The following is a 16043-nucleotide window of genomic DNA, read 5'->3' on the forward strand; positions in this document are numbered from 1 at the left end:
TGCACATCTTTCTTTTTTGATTTTCAGAGGAAATGAACGAAATATGGAGAAAATTTTTTTTAATTTCTTAAGCTTTTCTTCTGTGCAGTCTCAAATGGCACTTCAGATTTGCGTAAGATATTACAATAGTGTCATTTCCAACCAAAAATCCGTGATTGCACAGGAGTGGAAAGGGGAGAAAGGGAAAGGTTCATGAAACGACTAGCTGAAGAGTACAATAATTTACCTTTAGGAGCAGGAATACTCAGGGAAGATTTTGTGGAGGGAACAAGGCAGGCAGTAGCATAGAAACTGAAGTGTAGCATGTAGTCGAGGTCATCTCCAGCATTTCCTTAGTCCTTGCCACATCCCACTCTGATGCCACCACCCAGTAGAAAAAGACCTAGAATTCAATCTTACTCATCACAGCTTCATTCCTTCATCCCTTACTAAATCTGTTCCCCATATTTGTAGCACCAGATGATGGGAGAGCATCAGAGAAAACATTCCCAGCCTCTCCTACATGGCAGCCATCAGCAAGGTGAGAAAAGTAATCTCTGAAAGGGTGAGTAACACATATGTGAGAGCTAGAAAATGTGAGAGCTAGAAAATGCTTTAGGCTCTCAAGCCAATTGAAGGGCTTGTGGCAAGGACCTGAGCAATTTTTCTGGGAAATGCTTTGGTTTTCGATTTTGCTTTCTCTAAACAAGAATGTGTGTTTTTACACAGTATTCTGTAAAGAGATACAGTACTTGGATTAAATAACAGCAGAAAAGTATTTAATTCAGCTTCAGTGCTGCTAGTTCAAGCAAAGGAAATATTCCTTGAAACCAGTAGCCTAAAAAAAAAAAAAAAAAGAAAACGACAACATAGTTTTGTCAAAGGGAAACATTAGGCTACACCTGGAGTGCTGTGCCCATTTTTGGGCCTCCTAGCTCAAGAACACTTTTGGGAAAATAGAGAGGAGCTCTAAAATCCCTTTTCCCTAATAGGGGATTGAGTAGGAGGCAGACCCAGACTACAACCAGTACTTTTGGAAACACCTTTTATTCATTAGCCTGCTGTTATTAATAGCAGATAACTATGCAGGCACCACATTCAGTTATTCCCTCATGCCGCTGACTCACATGTTCACTCACAGTTGCCCTGTTGGAGCAGCGGTGGGGAGGCCAACACCAGCTGCAGACTCACACGCTGAGGGTTGTGCTGCCTTCTGCATAGTTGTTTGGAAAGTCCCTCAGGGACCCCTTTTTTTCATTAGGTGCGTATGTGGCTGTGAAGTCATAGTCTGTGCATAGCAGTCACCGACCCCATGGCTGTGGTCCAAGTTGCACACCCTGCCACTCATGCCCGTGTGCACTGTTCACCTTCAGCAGGTTTGGCTTGCACTTGGTGTCCATCTTTATTGGTTCTTTCAGTTTCAACAGCACTTACAGCCCCCAGAACTTGTCACTCTTTGGGAATTTTCTGCATGCTTCCCTCTCAGAAAGTATGTTCCCTTGCCTTGGCCAACTCTGCACTGGTAACTTTTTCCTTCCAAACCTGCAGGTAGCTGTAGATCCCATTCCCACCAGCTCATGCAGAAGGATCCTTCACGGCAGAACATCCATCATTGGAACAGATTATTCAGGATGATTGTAGACTTGCCACCACTGGAGGTTTTCCAAATACAGTGAGATCAAGCTGCAGCTGATGTAGACTAGATGACCTGCAGAGGTCCAATAAACATTTCTATGATTCTATGAAATGTCAAAGCATCCATTCTTAAATATTTCCTCAGGAAAATGACAGATTTCACTGTTTGGTGTTTTCTGCATTTGATAAAATCCCTTTAGTGAAGGAAAGTCTCCCTCAAATAATGTGATCAAAGCCTCCACCAGAACTGATACATTTTTGAAAAACACTTTTCAGCATAAGGTAATGTCTTCTATCCTGAAGAAAAAAGGAAAAAAAAAAAATGGTCTCTCTTGTTCTATTGTAATCTGTTTTGTGATAGTGTTGCTCAAATCAGCCAAGAAACACTTCAGATAAGTCAATATACACATAAACACAGGAAAGTTTTGTGATTTTTTTGAAAAAAATTATGAAGCCAATCTTCAAATATTTATTATTTTATTTCTTGCCTGAGAATATAAAACAGATGATAGAAAATTAAATTCCTAACTTCAGCCATTTTTTTAAGCTATGATTAAAAATCTGCTTTTTGAACTAAGAAATCAGATATGGCTGAAAGAGTTCTACTCAAATTTTCCTTCCACTTAAAGCTAAATGGCACTATTAATGCCGGAATTCAAGTGAGAGAGGAACATGAAAGTAACCTCATCATTCGAGTTTCATTACAGAGCTTTTGTTCATCCCTGTGCAACCCTCTGCCAGGTGCTGGCAGCAGAAAGGGCCAAGTCAATCTGCCTCTGGGCCCCTTCAAACACTTCAGCAATACTGGCTCAGTCCCCAGACAAATCACCTCCTGAAAGGCTCCTGCAGCGGCAAGTCTTTCCCAGCCACAGCTAAGTCCAAAGACAACTTTCTAAGAGGAGTAAAGAGGGTACCAATTAATCTGAGGAAGACAGCAGTTAACAGATCAATGGTAGTTCTTTGGTGTGACCTTCCTCTTTGTTAACAGCTTCTGAATGTAAGCAGTGCTGACATTTGCTGAAGAGCCCTGCTCCTTTTCAGGGCCACTGGAGCCTGGGACGCTGGGGCAGGGGTCTTTGTGAGCTTTCCATCCACTCCAGGCTGAAGCTTTGCTGTGAAGCACTGTCCCACACTGCAGCTACTCTGCTCTGCTGTGAGCTTCATACCACCTCAGTGGCATCTCTATATACCCAGCTGCCTGAGAGTACATCCAAATAAAATTATGTCAGCTCTGCATAGAGAGGGAACCAGGCTTCCAGAACAATTTGGGTGAATTTGTTGCAGGTTTATCATCTCCCGCATTTTAACAGGGGAGAACAAGACAGTGTTAATATCTATGCTGGTTTTGCTTTCAAAAATCTGTGAAGCTCCCAAAACCCAGGTAGAGGCTTTCTGGTCCTGACATGTGGGCAAGGCAGAGGTGCATGCCCAGGGGTGACTGTCTCTCCACAGTGTCTAGGTTTGGGGAGCAGCGTGTGATGTTTCCTCCAGTTTGGGGTTAATAGCACTGTGACAAAAGCCAAACCCCATAGATATGCCTGCATTGTACTCTTGGCTGCGTGAAGACATGCCTGGCTGGAGCATTTCCATTAATCTCCAAGGTGCTAGCCTTGAGTTTTTCCACATGATTGACAGCAGACTCTACAGCATAGAGTTAAATTTCTTTGCTTTTTATAACTATTTCCCTGGATATAAATACCTTCTGAAAGTCTAGTGCAACTAGCTCTGCAAGAACTGTTTACTTTGGGAAACTATATTATTTTTAGTGAGAGGAAGGATTAAGTCCTGTGTCCCAGTCATCAGATTCTTCCAATAGCTTCTTCTGCAAGCAGCCTCAACAACCTTTCCTGTATATATACTGGGTAACAGACGTCAGGTTTAGTGAGGAAAATGTTTAGAAAAACCATCTACAGTATTGTTGAATCCTTACAGCTAAAATGATGAATGGCAGCGGCTGCAGTTTAAGATGCTGTAGTCTTGAGAGAGGAGAATGCTTTCTAAAGGAATGATTTTGTGTCAGGTTTTTAGTTACTAAAATGAAAATATTTAATTTTGCAGTCTGAGTAACATGCAGAACAAGAGAAATCAATATTATAAAGTTAATAATTTTGATTCTATGACTCTCTTATTGAACAGTAATTTAGCTGAAAAGCAGATGTGCTCTGATTAGCTCTACAAATATAGAAACATATTGATTACAGGAGTGAAGCTCCTTGAAGTGTTCCCTAAAAGAGACCAATGTGTCTTTAAGGAGAAAAGGATCTTACTACCTGTTTCATTTACACAAAGTTTTGTGAGTTGACGTCTCAATAAATAACAGATGCGTATTGACTTCTTTATGAACTATCAGTAAACCTGGGTGATATTATATCGAATAGCATTTACAGAAATATACAGAATCATAATTTTATTCCAGCTCATAAGCATAAATTGTTTTAACTGCTGGAGACTGAAGCAGCAGAGTGAACTGTGAAACACCTGAATTTGCATAAAGTCTGACCCTTGGGAATCTTTGCAAGTTTGCAGTCTCTTACAGTAGTATTTTGTTTTACCTCCTTTCCTCTTTTCTGAAGCAGCGAAATAAAAATTAATTTGTCTCTCAGGATCTCTTTCAACTGCTACGTTTAGTGTACGTGAACCAGCCTCCACTCACACCCGAAGTAATAAAATCCCATCCTATTTGACCTTCACCCTCTGTAATCCCCTGAAGAGTGTCTAAACTGTGCTAGTTGTCCCTTTGGTATGCTCAATACAAGGAATCCCTTTGGATAAGGCTTATGTCATCATTCTTTGTTTTCTTATGGTGATTTTCTTTTTTTTTTTCCCTTTCCTGTGGACACCATGAGGAAATGCTTGCAATAAAACATGGTATTAGCAAAATTCTTCTTTATAATGCTCATTCAGTATAGATACATGGAATCCACATTACAATTTGTCCCCAGGTCCCTCAGGGAACATTGCGAGAAAAGCATATGTCCCATCCCACATTCCCATACTTTTGTACAGAAATTCTGGTTGAAGCAGTTCTTAAAATTAATAACATAGTTAGAAAAGAGATGCTTTACCTATTTGCCAGTATCTCTGAAACTGAAAACTCATTCCATACCCAATATAAGCCAGAAGATGGATTTTTATGGATGACTGCAATAACTTCAGAAGCCATACAAAGAATATTCTTCTGGAGAGTGTGTAAAGAAAGTTCAGTTCCTCTTCAGGTACTGGGGATGGGTAGAAGGTGGCTGAGCCTGCACGCAGTTTTAGGTGTAAAGCACACGGAAAGGAAAGACTCATTATATCCATATGAAAGATGAATGCAAAATAATCTAAAGAAGTCATTTATGCTCCTTTAATCAGTGAATATACTTTTGTAGGGTGACCTGGTCTATCTTAGGACAGGGGTACAAGCCTATATCTAGTCTAGTTTTCCTTTAAGGGACTGAACTTCAGGTGGTTTGGTTTTTTTTCGTGATGACTTGAAAAACAAAATTTGTATTAAAAACTTAACATCTGATCACATGTTACGACTCCAGAGATAGCATGCAACAGTTCAGTATTAATGTTCACTCTTCCTCCCCTCCTTATAACCACAATGAAGTGCTAACAAGGGTATTTCTGACAGTGCCATGTAACTGCCCAGATCAAATTCTCTCACAACATAAGTCTTGTAACACAAGTTCAGAAGAAAATGCAGAATTATGTCCATCACAGAAGCATTAAACTTGTTCTAATTTATCACAAGTGGCACAAGCTGAGAGCTAGAGATAGCTCCTGATATTCCTCTCCTGTAAGTAAAGCTTGGCTCCTGTATAAAGCTTGGCTTATTATAGTTAAGACTATAATACTAAATAATTCTACAATGCATTTGCATACTACTCCAAGTAAAAATGGGCAAACTCTTATACTCTTTGATGCCTTCTAAAGCAAGTAGCAGACTAGGAGAAGCCCAGCAAGTCTAGGTGAGAGCAGTGGAAAGTAACTAAACATCCGGGTTTCCAACCACTGATTAGTTATTTCATTTTTTTTCACTTTTCCGATTTTTATCTTTATTTATTTTCCTTTTTTAAACTATGAAAACTACTATTGGAAACTATTATTATTATTATTATTATTTTTCCAAAGAAGGTTCAGACATTCAGATTCTAGCTGCAGAATTGCAGAGAAATTCTAATAAGCTTTAGTGGAGCTTTCTTCTCAAAACAACATAATCAATGGTTTTTAATCAATAGAAGGATCTGCAATTGTATCAGATTCCTATTACACATTGACAGAAATTAGAATACTCATAATTGTTTTGACACAGATACTATATTTTGCCTACATTTACTGTTAATCATTGCAAATTGTGAGCTGATTCTTAACATTTGAGAAATGTGTTTATGAAAGGGATGAGGTGGCAGTGTGGTAGTCTGACTAGGGCATGTTTGGGGCTGTTCAGCATGGAGAAGAGAAGGCTCCAGGGAGACCTTATAGCAGTCTTCCAGTACCTAAAAGGTGTTTATAAGAAAGATGGGGAGAAACTCTTCAGTCGAGCCTGTTGTAAAAGGACAAAGGGTAATGGTTTTAAAATAGAAGGAGGTAGATTCAGATTAGACATCAGGAAAAAAATTTTTACAATGACGGTGGCGAAACACTAGAACAGGTTGCCCAGAGAGGTGGTGGATGCCCCATCCCTGGTAACATTCAAGGCCACGTTGGAGGAGGCTCTGAGCAACCTGATCTAGTCGAAGATGTCCCTGCTCCTTGCAGGAGGGTTGGACTAGATGACCTTTAAAGGTTTCTTCCAACTCAAACCGTTCTATGATTCTGTGATTCTATATTTGAATGCAAAACCATTCAATGCAAAACATTTTGGAATGCACTTTCAGAAAACATTGTTTAAAAAAAAAATGTCCTTCTATTTCATGCTGATCCACTTTAAAGAATGCAATTTTAAGAAAAAAAAAAAAAGGAGCCAAATATTTTCTAACAATCAGGCCACTTTTTAAAAACCTCAAGTTAAAGCTCCAAACCTATGGATTCCCAAAGTCACTGTCATTGATCTCTCCTGAACATACAAGCAATAATGTATGTGTTGTATGTGTTTTGTAGGACTAGGAATGAAATTTAGTTCTTCCTTATTATTGAGAACCCTACAATTCAAATAATCAGAAACATATACCCACTGTTCAAAATGCAGATCTTAAATTCAAACTGATTTTCATTTTCACAGTTATAGAAAAAGTGAAGCATTACGTGGACACTCATCTTTTATTAGAAATAATAGAATTTGTGGAATACCTCAGCAACCAGGCATATCAACTTAACTTTAAAGATATGAGAAGACCCCTTGAAGCCAGAGACATCTTTGGTTAAATTGTTGCATTGGTTTTTTTTAGCTAAATTCTTTGAGTTTTAAAGTAGCTATTATCTGGAATAAGTAAAAGTAGTTCAAATTTATGTAGATTCTAATAACACAGTTTTCTAGTAGAATAATTTATCTGTTTTGCCTTTACATTTTAAAAATGGGTGTATTGTGTTTTATTCCTTGCTTTCTTTTGAGTTTATTCTGTTTTTATTAGTCTTCAGGTGAAGGACTCCTGCTCATAGCTGACTATGCAGGCAATGCAAATAGAAATAAACCAGCATGATATTGTTTGGTCTCTCCATAGAACATTTTATTCATTTGGAAAGTTTCAGCATAGATGGTATGACGTACCAGCAGAAAAATCCTACTGTCAAATATCACTGGGCACAATGTTGATACATACAAATGGAACTCTGTGTGTCTTGATTTTTTCCCAAGTTTTTTCTTTCCCAGACAGTGATGACCTTCCAGATATATTAGGAAACATTTGATTCTTGTTAGTTTTCAGTTTGTCATGGAAAATTAGAGAGTATTCATGCAGCACATATTTATTCTTATGATTCTTTTAGTTGATAGGTACGGTACATTGAAGTCAAAGAAACTTTTTTCACAAACCCAGTTCAGAATGTGTATGCTTGTTGGAATCAAGATCTTAAAGTTCCTTTGACATTTTTAGTAATGGAAATCTTTAAAAATACACCTTCATTTTGATATTCGGAAAGAATACTCTTCATATATTTTTGTGTATGGCAAAGGATATGTAATGCCTTTTTTTTCTGAGGGTTGCTCAAGGTGTGTTCGGAGACTACACAAAATCTTTCTGAGATTGAAATCTTAAACATTTCCTGTTTCACTCTTCATCTTTGTAGAAGGTTTATTTTTTTCCACTTAGCGTTTCTTGGAATGACTTTTATGCAGAATTTCTGCCACAGTAGCATCCAGGAGAAATCTAGCTTAATGTAAAATGTACAGATGGCCTTTGAAGCCATGCAGGTCTTGGCCCTGGTGTCTCAATGGATTGTCTTTTGGTGTTAAAATACTTTTTAAAAAGCAACAGTTTCCAGTACTATACTTGTCACATAAGCTATCGGAGACTGAGCAAAGAACAAGAATCAATCAGATTATGGCATGGTAAAATCTAATGTGATGTTTCTGAGAGGAAGAAAAGGCTTCTTTCATGTGATTTATATTTTCCAGTTTCCTTCCTGTGAAATTACCTTATATACAGCTCATGGAGCAAACATCTTGATTAAGAGGGCCCCTGAAAGGTCATCTTCTATTCCCGTTGTATTTCTACTGAAAATACAGTAGCCAGTTGTAAGGAAATGCAATATTAGTAAATGTGTTTTCTACTTCCTTCAAAGTGATAGGTTCATGACTTTAACTTCAAAATATATTACATTTACCTTTTATTTAGCTATGCCCTTCATCTACCCCATCTTCTATTCCTCTGTTAAATGGCTGTTCTTAGGGACGCTGCACTACCCTCCACCAGGCAAGCTGTCCCTCTCCTTCTCCCAGGGGTCTTGACAGGTGATGTTTACTTCTCTCCCTGCTCGGGAGGCATTGCTAGTCCTGCTCACTCCAACATGTTGAACAGGGATGGGATCCATGTCTCCACACAATCCTTTGTGTACGCTGTCCTTCCTCCTCGGAAGTGTTGTTATTTGCATATTTCCAAACCCAATTAGAAGAGGAAGCATCAATCACTCTGGTCCTGCTGCTGCATTTAACATGAGCATGGCTGCTTCTTCCTTTTCTTACACACAGCAATTTCACATTATCAGTGTGTAACTATAAAGCAGTTATTTATGAGCTAGCACACAAAAGACAGCTGGTGGGTTCATCATTAGTATGCTTACCACCCCAGTAAGACACCTGAGGAGTATTTTGCTGGGTAGGCAGGAGGGGACACTTTGGTGTCAGTGCTACTCTCCCACCAAATCATTCAATGTCCTATTTTTACTCTTAGGATTTTGTACCTTTCAATTTTGCTCATTTCCCCTTAGCCACTGAGCTAATGATCCCTTTCCCAACAGTCCCAGTTCTCTAATTTTCCTGTTCTTATCAGGCATGTCTCCATCCCACAGACTTGCTCAGGGCCCTTCCTCACAGCTCAGCAGTTTCTTCAATAGCCTGAGCCAGGGCTCTGCTGGTACCAGACCTGTAGCAGAGCTGAGATGTGGGCCCTGGAGCACCAGCAGGTCTGAGAGACAGTGACAGCTTCTGGCTGGGGGGACTGTGGCAGAAAAAAGGGTTCAAAGGTTGTCAGCAGTTGAGGCCTGTTTTCACTCTCTTCCCCTCCCCGTCTCTGTTCCTTAGTAATTATTTTCTTCCCGCATGATTTCCAATCCAATTGACTTCCTTGAACTCTGTGCCTCTGTTTCATCAGTCCCCTCACTCCTACTCAGCTCTGCTAACTTCCCATTTAGAGTACTTTGCTGCTTCAGTGCACTACTTTGGTCATGAACCCAGCACAGCCTTCCAAACAGGGAGAAAATTAGGAAAACGGAGAGATGAAAATACATACTGTCTACACAAAGAAGATAACCATGACTGAATTCATGAAGGAAATGGGACAAGAGGATGCTCAAGGACAAAGATGAACCAGAGCAGTACTTCAGATATTTATCAGACCGACTAGCTGCACAAAAACAAGCACAAAAGTGGGATAGTAGCAAATAGAATGAGATGTTTCAAAATGCAGTAACTGTGGTGACAGCAAGTAACAGGAGGATGTCATTCGCTGAAGGTTTTAAATGGACCATTCAAATTAAGAAGAAGCAAGAGAGATTATTAGAGTGATTAATTTTTAAGGAATAGCCAGGGAATATGACACGATTAGTCCAAAGTTGAACCAGTGCTATGAAATTAGATTTTTTTTTTTTCTCTTAGCTTTTTTTCGCTTCTCTACACCCCTGGTCGCACCTGGGTCTAGAGGACAGAGCAATCAAAAGATTTCCCTCCTACGGGATTCCTGATTCTGCTAGCACTGAAAAGTGGAAGAAATTATTACGAAGGCTGTGCTAATGAGGCATGCAGCTATATGGTTATTCTGAATCTGTTTAGATGCAACCAGAATACAATTCTGAAAGGTCAGTTGTAGCTTGTGCCACTGCCACTTCACTTTTTGTGTACAAAAGTTAATTCTCTCTGCTGCCTTTGCCCCCTTTTTCCCCGGATCATGTGAAAGTCTCAAGGACAAGGAGAAGAATCCGCTCTCTTTATCAACATGATTCTGGAAGCAGAGTGATGACTGAAAGGAGCTGAAAACTGCTTCTATGCCTTCTTTCAGTACAGGCACAGCACTGAAGGCTTTTCACACAAGCCAAATTTCATAACAAAATACAATCTATATGTATAGTATAAAATTTTATTACTGTGTTTCTTATCAGAATCCTTTCCCGCTCCTCCAAATCCATTTTTAATAGTTCAAAACCAAAAGTTTAAACAAGCTTTTCATAAATTCAACTAACTTCACTGCATTTCAGTGAAAATATTTTGGTGCAGGAGTCTGTATTCTTTATGAACATAACTGACCTTTTCAATAATGCCCTCAGAATTCAGACTCCTTTTTAATTACTCAAAAGGGTACCAGAACTGTTAGAATAAGAGTTCTAATACATTTGGATTTCTAACTTACCTAAAAACAAATTTAAATATACTGAAAACTGCCACAACACACATTGGTGAAGATTTTTTTTTTTTTTTGCAAGAAAACATTCTATAAATCATTGAAGAAAAAGTAAATATATATTCAAAAAAGAAAATAAAAAAAAGAAGTTGTAATCAGCAGTCATATTTTTGGCATGAAAGCACTGGAATATAACATAAGTATGTTATCCGTGACCATTAAGTAGGAGACATGCACATTACACCTGGCACTTGTCTGCATGTTCCCTCCCTGTCACCAAGATCAATGCTTCTTCTTTGTTTCGAAAATGCTTCAAAAACAGCCTTACATTTTGGCAGGCAGGGAGGCCTAGAGGTCTGAAATTCTGAGTGGGCATGGAAATCCCACTGAAGGTGCTCAGATGCTGCAGCCTAGTAACTGTAATCTTTGTTTATCTGAGAAGCCCTAAGACGTATTTCACTAAAGATTGTATTTTGTCAGTTTTTTCATTTTAAGAGATCAGGGAGATGACTCATATCTAAACCATACTGAATTGTGTTCTTTCAAATGCTTCATTTCAGACTGGAAGGAAAGGACCCTCAGATCTTCCCAGTAAAGTCTAGCAGAAAAAAAAAAAAAATTGTTTTATTTGAGAAGATTGGTGGTTTTATTCTAGAATAAGATGTTGAAGGGAGAAGGGTCAAAGAGAAATTCCAGGGGTACCAGCAACAGATAATTTACCTAAACATCTAGAAACCCACAGCCAAGTCCCTGATTCAAACCCTTGTTTTGAGCTGACATTCCACCTTCCACACAAAGGACAGAGCTGGTCAGAATTTTTTTTTGACAGAAAACCTTTCTCTTTCTAAAATACAATCCTATAAAATGTTTATTATTCATGTGCCTGGGATACTACCATTGCATTTTATTGTTATCTGTCTAAATCAGAGTACAAATGTGGCAGGGATTGATATGCCTTGGCAGTGTTACTCTTGGCAACTGGAGTCTTGTTCCACTGTAGTGTCACTGTGATAAGTTTTCCAGTATTGTTAATATTACACTTCATCATGAAATTTCTGTTGTGTCTTAAGACTATCAGCTGTCTTAGACTATCTAACTGTCTCTTAGGAGGTGAACAGATACTGTAACTGATCCAGGAAAAAAAAATGTCATTATTCAAGGTGCTTTTTTTCAGTCAAAATAGTGTTTTTCTTTAACTGTTCCTTAGGAACAGAGAGGAAAAATGCAGGTCTCAGAATCTGGGGCGGAACCTTTGTCGTGTTAAAGTCTGTGGAAATGCCCCCATAAACTTAAGTCACATCAGGAATTTTCCCCAGTTTTTCATTGTGAATACTTAGAAACAATAATTTAAAACAAATTTCCCATGAGTATTATGCAATATTTGCTTAAAAACTCACTGTTCTAGCCAAAGATTTCCATCAGGCTCATTTCTTTACTTACAGAAGACAAACATGATGGGGTGGGAAGACAAAGAAATGAATCACACTTTATAAGTCATCCTAACAAAAAAAACTTATTGCATTTTTTCTCAAATATTGCCAACCCTAAACTATACTTAAATTTGTAAGTCTTTCTATTGAGTTCCATGTGGTTTGGATCCAGTAAAAAAAAAAAATGAGCTTTTATCTGAAGAAATTCTAGTTTTAATTAATTAGCATTGATAAAAATCATTTAAGGACTTTAAAAACACTACCTAATAGTGAACTATCCAATTTGATTACTCTTCCCTCAGATACCTATACACAGCAAATTTTAGCTGTAAAAACCTTAGAATTTAAAAAAAACCCTGACTTGGTTCTCTGTTATTCTTACAATGAACTACTAGTAAAAAAAGAGAGCCACAAAGATTATCAGAGGGCTGGAGCACCTCTCCTGTGAGGACAGGCTGAGAGAGTTGGGGCTGTTCAGCATGGAGAAAAGAAGACTCCAGGAAGACCTTATAGTGGTCTTCCAGTACCTAAAGGGGACCTTCAGGAAAGAAGGGGAGAGACAGCACGGCCTGTTGTGATAGGACACAGAGTAATGGTTTTAAAGTGAAAGAGGGTAGGTTTACACCAGACATAAAGAAGAATTCTTTTACCATGAGGGTGGTGGAACACTGGAATAGGTTGTCCAGAGAGGTGGTAGATGCCCCATCCCTGGAAACATTCAAGGCCAGCAACCTGATCTCGTTGAAGATGTCCCTACTTATTGCAGGGGGTTGGACTAGATGACCTTCGAAGGTCCCTTCCAAAGCAAACTATTCTATGATTCTATGGCAAGAAAACTGCAAGAGAGTGGACAGGGAGAACGATGAGAAAATAGGCACGTATGAGAGAGTGAGTCTGAGAGACAAGCTTCTCCTACCTTGTAGAAGCAGAAAAGACGGGTTAAACCATATGAAAGGAAATACTAAAGGGTTAAGTAGATGTAAAACATCTAGGAAACATCTTCTGGAATGTTAACGTGGTCAAGAAGATACAACCATATAAAGATCACAGAAAACATTTGAGGCTTGTCTGTCAATACTGAACACTTTCCAGAGGTTTCTTTTTCCCACTGTATATTTACTGTGATATTTATAATTGTTTTGGCCACGACAACTAATACAGGAAGGACAGTGGTAGTGAGAGAGGGAAGTAGAAACTTATTATTATTACATATTTAATACATTAATTGGAATTAATAGTTTACTTCAAAAATAATACGCCAGACTTGAACATAAGCATAATACATCTTCCTAGATGAGGATTTCCTTGGCATGGTTATGCTCCACTTGATATCCTTCTCTAAGACGAAAAATAAGAAAGACCTATGATGAAGCACAACTCTAAATTATTTTGCAAGCAGCGTGGTTAGCAGAGACCTGACTCCTTTGCCATCCCCAGCACACACAGCTAAGTGTTTGCAACCTACCTGAAAACCTTAGGAAACAGCTCTTAAAATCAGTACACAGAACTGAGAACTCTGAACTCACTCCAGAAGCTGAGAAAAAATTCACAGCTTAAATATGCGGTAATAGCATGAGATGTGAAAATGTGAGGGTAGAAACAGGATTTTTTGCTTTCTCTGTAGAGATTTAGCACTTTTGAAAAGCAAGCATTGCTCTTGTTAAACTTTCTGATGAACCAATATATACACAAATTGGGGAAGAAGGAGGTATTCACCAAAGTGGATGACATAAGGTTATTCTCCATAGTCTCCTTTTTTGGCCCAGTGGGAGAAGAGATGCTTTACAGGGGACAGTTCTGAGCCACGGCATACATCAGATGTAGTGGGTTGGGCTAAAATTAGTCTTTGGGTTTATTGCCCTTCCATTCACCATCACTTATCATTAAGGTATATTAGATTATGTATATGGTCACCAGTATACCTTTCAAGGGATACATTTATCCAGTGAAGTTTAATACTCTTTCAGGAAAACGTTTCTGTGGAAAAGGTCAGAGAAAACTCTTTCTGAAGCTCACAGCGAGAGTTTTGCAACAGGCACTGAGAACTCTATGGGGCAAAAACCCATCTACAATAGACAACTAGATCTCAGATGATACAATAAGAAAAAAGATTTAAAGCCATTCTGGCTTTAGTCCCTTATACATCATTAATATCTACTGCTTCAAGTCACTTCAAATCAAGCATCTCAGCACTTTAGCTTAAGTTAAAAGTTTGTCTTGCTTCAAAGAACATATAAAATGGTAGAACAAAAAAAAATATTAAAATGTTACATTTTAAATAGTGCTGAAACATAGGGCAGGGTAAATGGTGTAGAGAGAATAAAGAAAGAGATTAGGCTGAAATTCATTGCTTTCATCCTACCATGTCTCTTTTTTTTTTCCCCTCATGCAGCTAATTATAATGGTCCTTCTTGTCTGAAACTGGCAGCAAATGAGTGGACGTTTACATGCTGATCTATTCTCTTGTCCTTCAAGAGGATCTGGTTTATTCAGACATGCCATAGGATTACTGCATGTTTCAGTCTTGAGATGGCTTAAACTCTATTATCAAGGCCACTTGCACCCTTCATGCTAATGATTTACATTTTTTTAAGAACAGAGTTTAAATACATACATTAGGAAATGTACGGTTCAGGAAGTATATATTTCCTGAAATAGAACTCACTCTGAAATTTGTTAATCATGTTAACTGGAGCCCATTTGTACAGTTGCGTACCATTAGGGCTGGTTAATAACTTACAGACTGAAGCACAGTTTATATAACATAAATAGCTGCATAGGTGTAGTACACAGTGAGCAAACTCTTTTTTCCACTCAATAAAGTAAAAAAAAAAAAAACAAAATTATTTAAAAATGCATGTATTTACTACATTATTTTATTACTATAAATAAGAATAAACATAAAACAGATATGGCTAGGTAGAAAAGCAGAAACAAAGCTGGAAAGAGATACCATATGTGTCATGTACCATATACATTGTGCACTGTGAACCTTTGTCCAAGAGGAGTCTTGGACAAACTAGAAAGGATCAGTGGAAGCAGATTTTGGCTTCATGCATGAAGCTGAAGCTCTGAAACTGTTCCTGATCAGGGGAGGGGTGTGATTCGGGGGGAAGTGGAAGAGGAAAGGAATTTTTATTCATTTGCCAAGCAACCACATAACTTGCATTCTCTTTGTGAAAGCAAGTTTACAACCAGTTCTGGATCTGAGGGTTTTGCCTATTCAGCTGAAAACAAAAAGTAAAATTGGAGGCAGTAATATGAGGGACTGGCAAAAACAGAGGAAAAGCGGTAGGACGTGGATAGTAGAAGGAAAGAGAAAGGAAATAAATGGAAAGGATTTTCAGGCTGTGAAGTTTTAAAGAAAGATTAATGCATTTTCCTTCAGGTAGGATTCTGAAAGGACATTAAAGATGCAGTATGGATGCTGAAGATTCAGTTTTCTTTGAATGTAAAAGCAGCTGCAGCTGAAGAGCTTTTTCATATGAGCAAAAATTGATTGTTTTCCTTATTTATTTCTGATTACCACAATGTAATCTGTAAATGAAACAAATGAGAAGTGTTCCCTTTCTGTCACAAACTATGCTATTAAAGTGTTGAGTAGTCCCGTACCAAAGTAATTTGGACAGTTGATATAGATGTTTGATTGCATTAGTAATTATAAAAAAATTAACATATCTCATATTAACTTCGCATTAATGTTAATTACATTAGCATTAATAGGAAAAACATTTTATATTAACTTTAGTAGCATCACACATAAATTTATTTTCAAAATACATCAGAATTTCCAGCGGTTTTGCAAACAAAAGCCTGTTGTGAAATGTAAGTTGAGCTTTGAAGTAAAAAAAACAACACAGTGAGAAAAACTACCTAGCTAAAAGACAACTGCAGAAATACCGTGGATACAAAAAAAAAGCCTATTTCTACCTGCAGAAAAAAATATGTGGCCTATGACATGTCAGTGGATAATAAAAATAAATGTTCCTCATAAATAAAACTGAGAAGAATGTATGTAAAA

This window comes from Chlamydotis macqueenii, chromosome Z (genome assembly GCF_036417535.1).
Source record: "Chlamydotis macqueenii isolate bChlMac1 chromosome Z, bChlMac1.mat, whole genome shotgun sequence".
In the NCBI taxonomy this organism is placed as follows: domain Eukaryota; kingdom Metazoa; phylum Chordata; class Aves; order Otidiformes; family Otididae; genus Chlamydotis; species Chlamydotis macqueenii.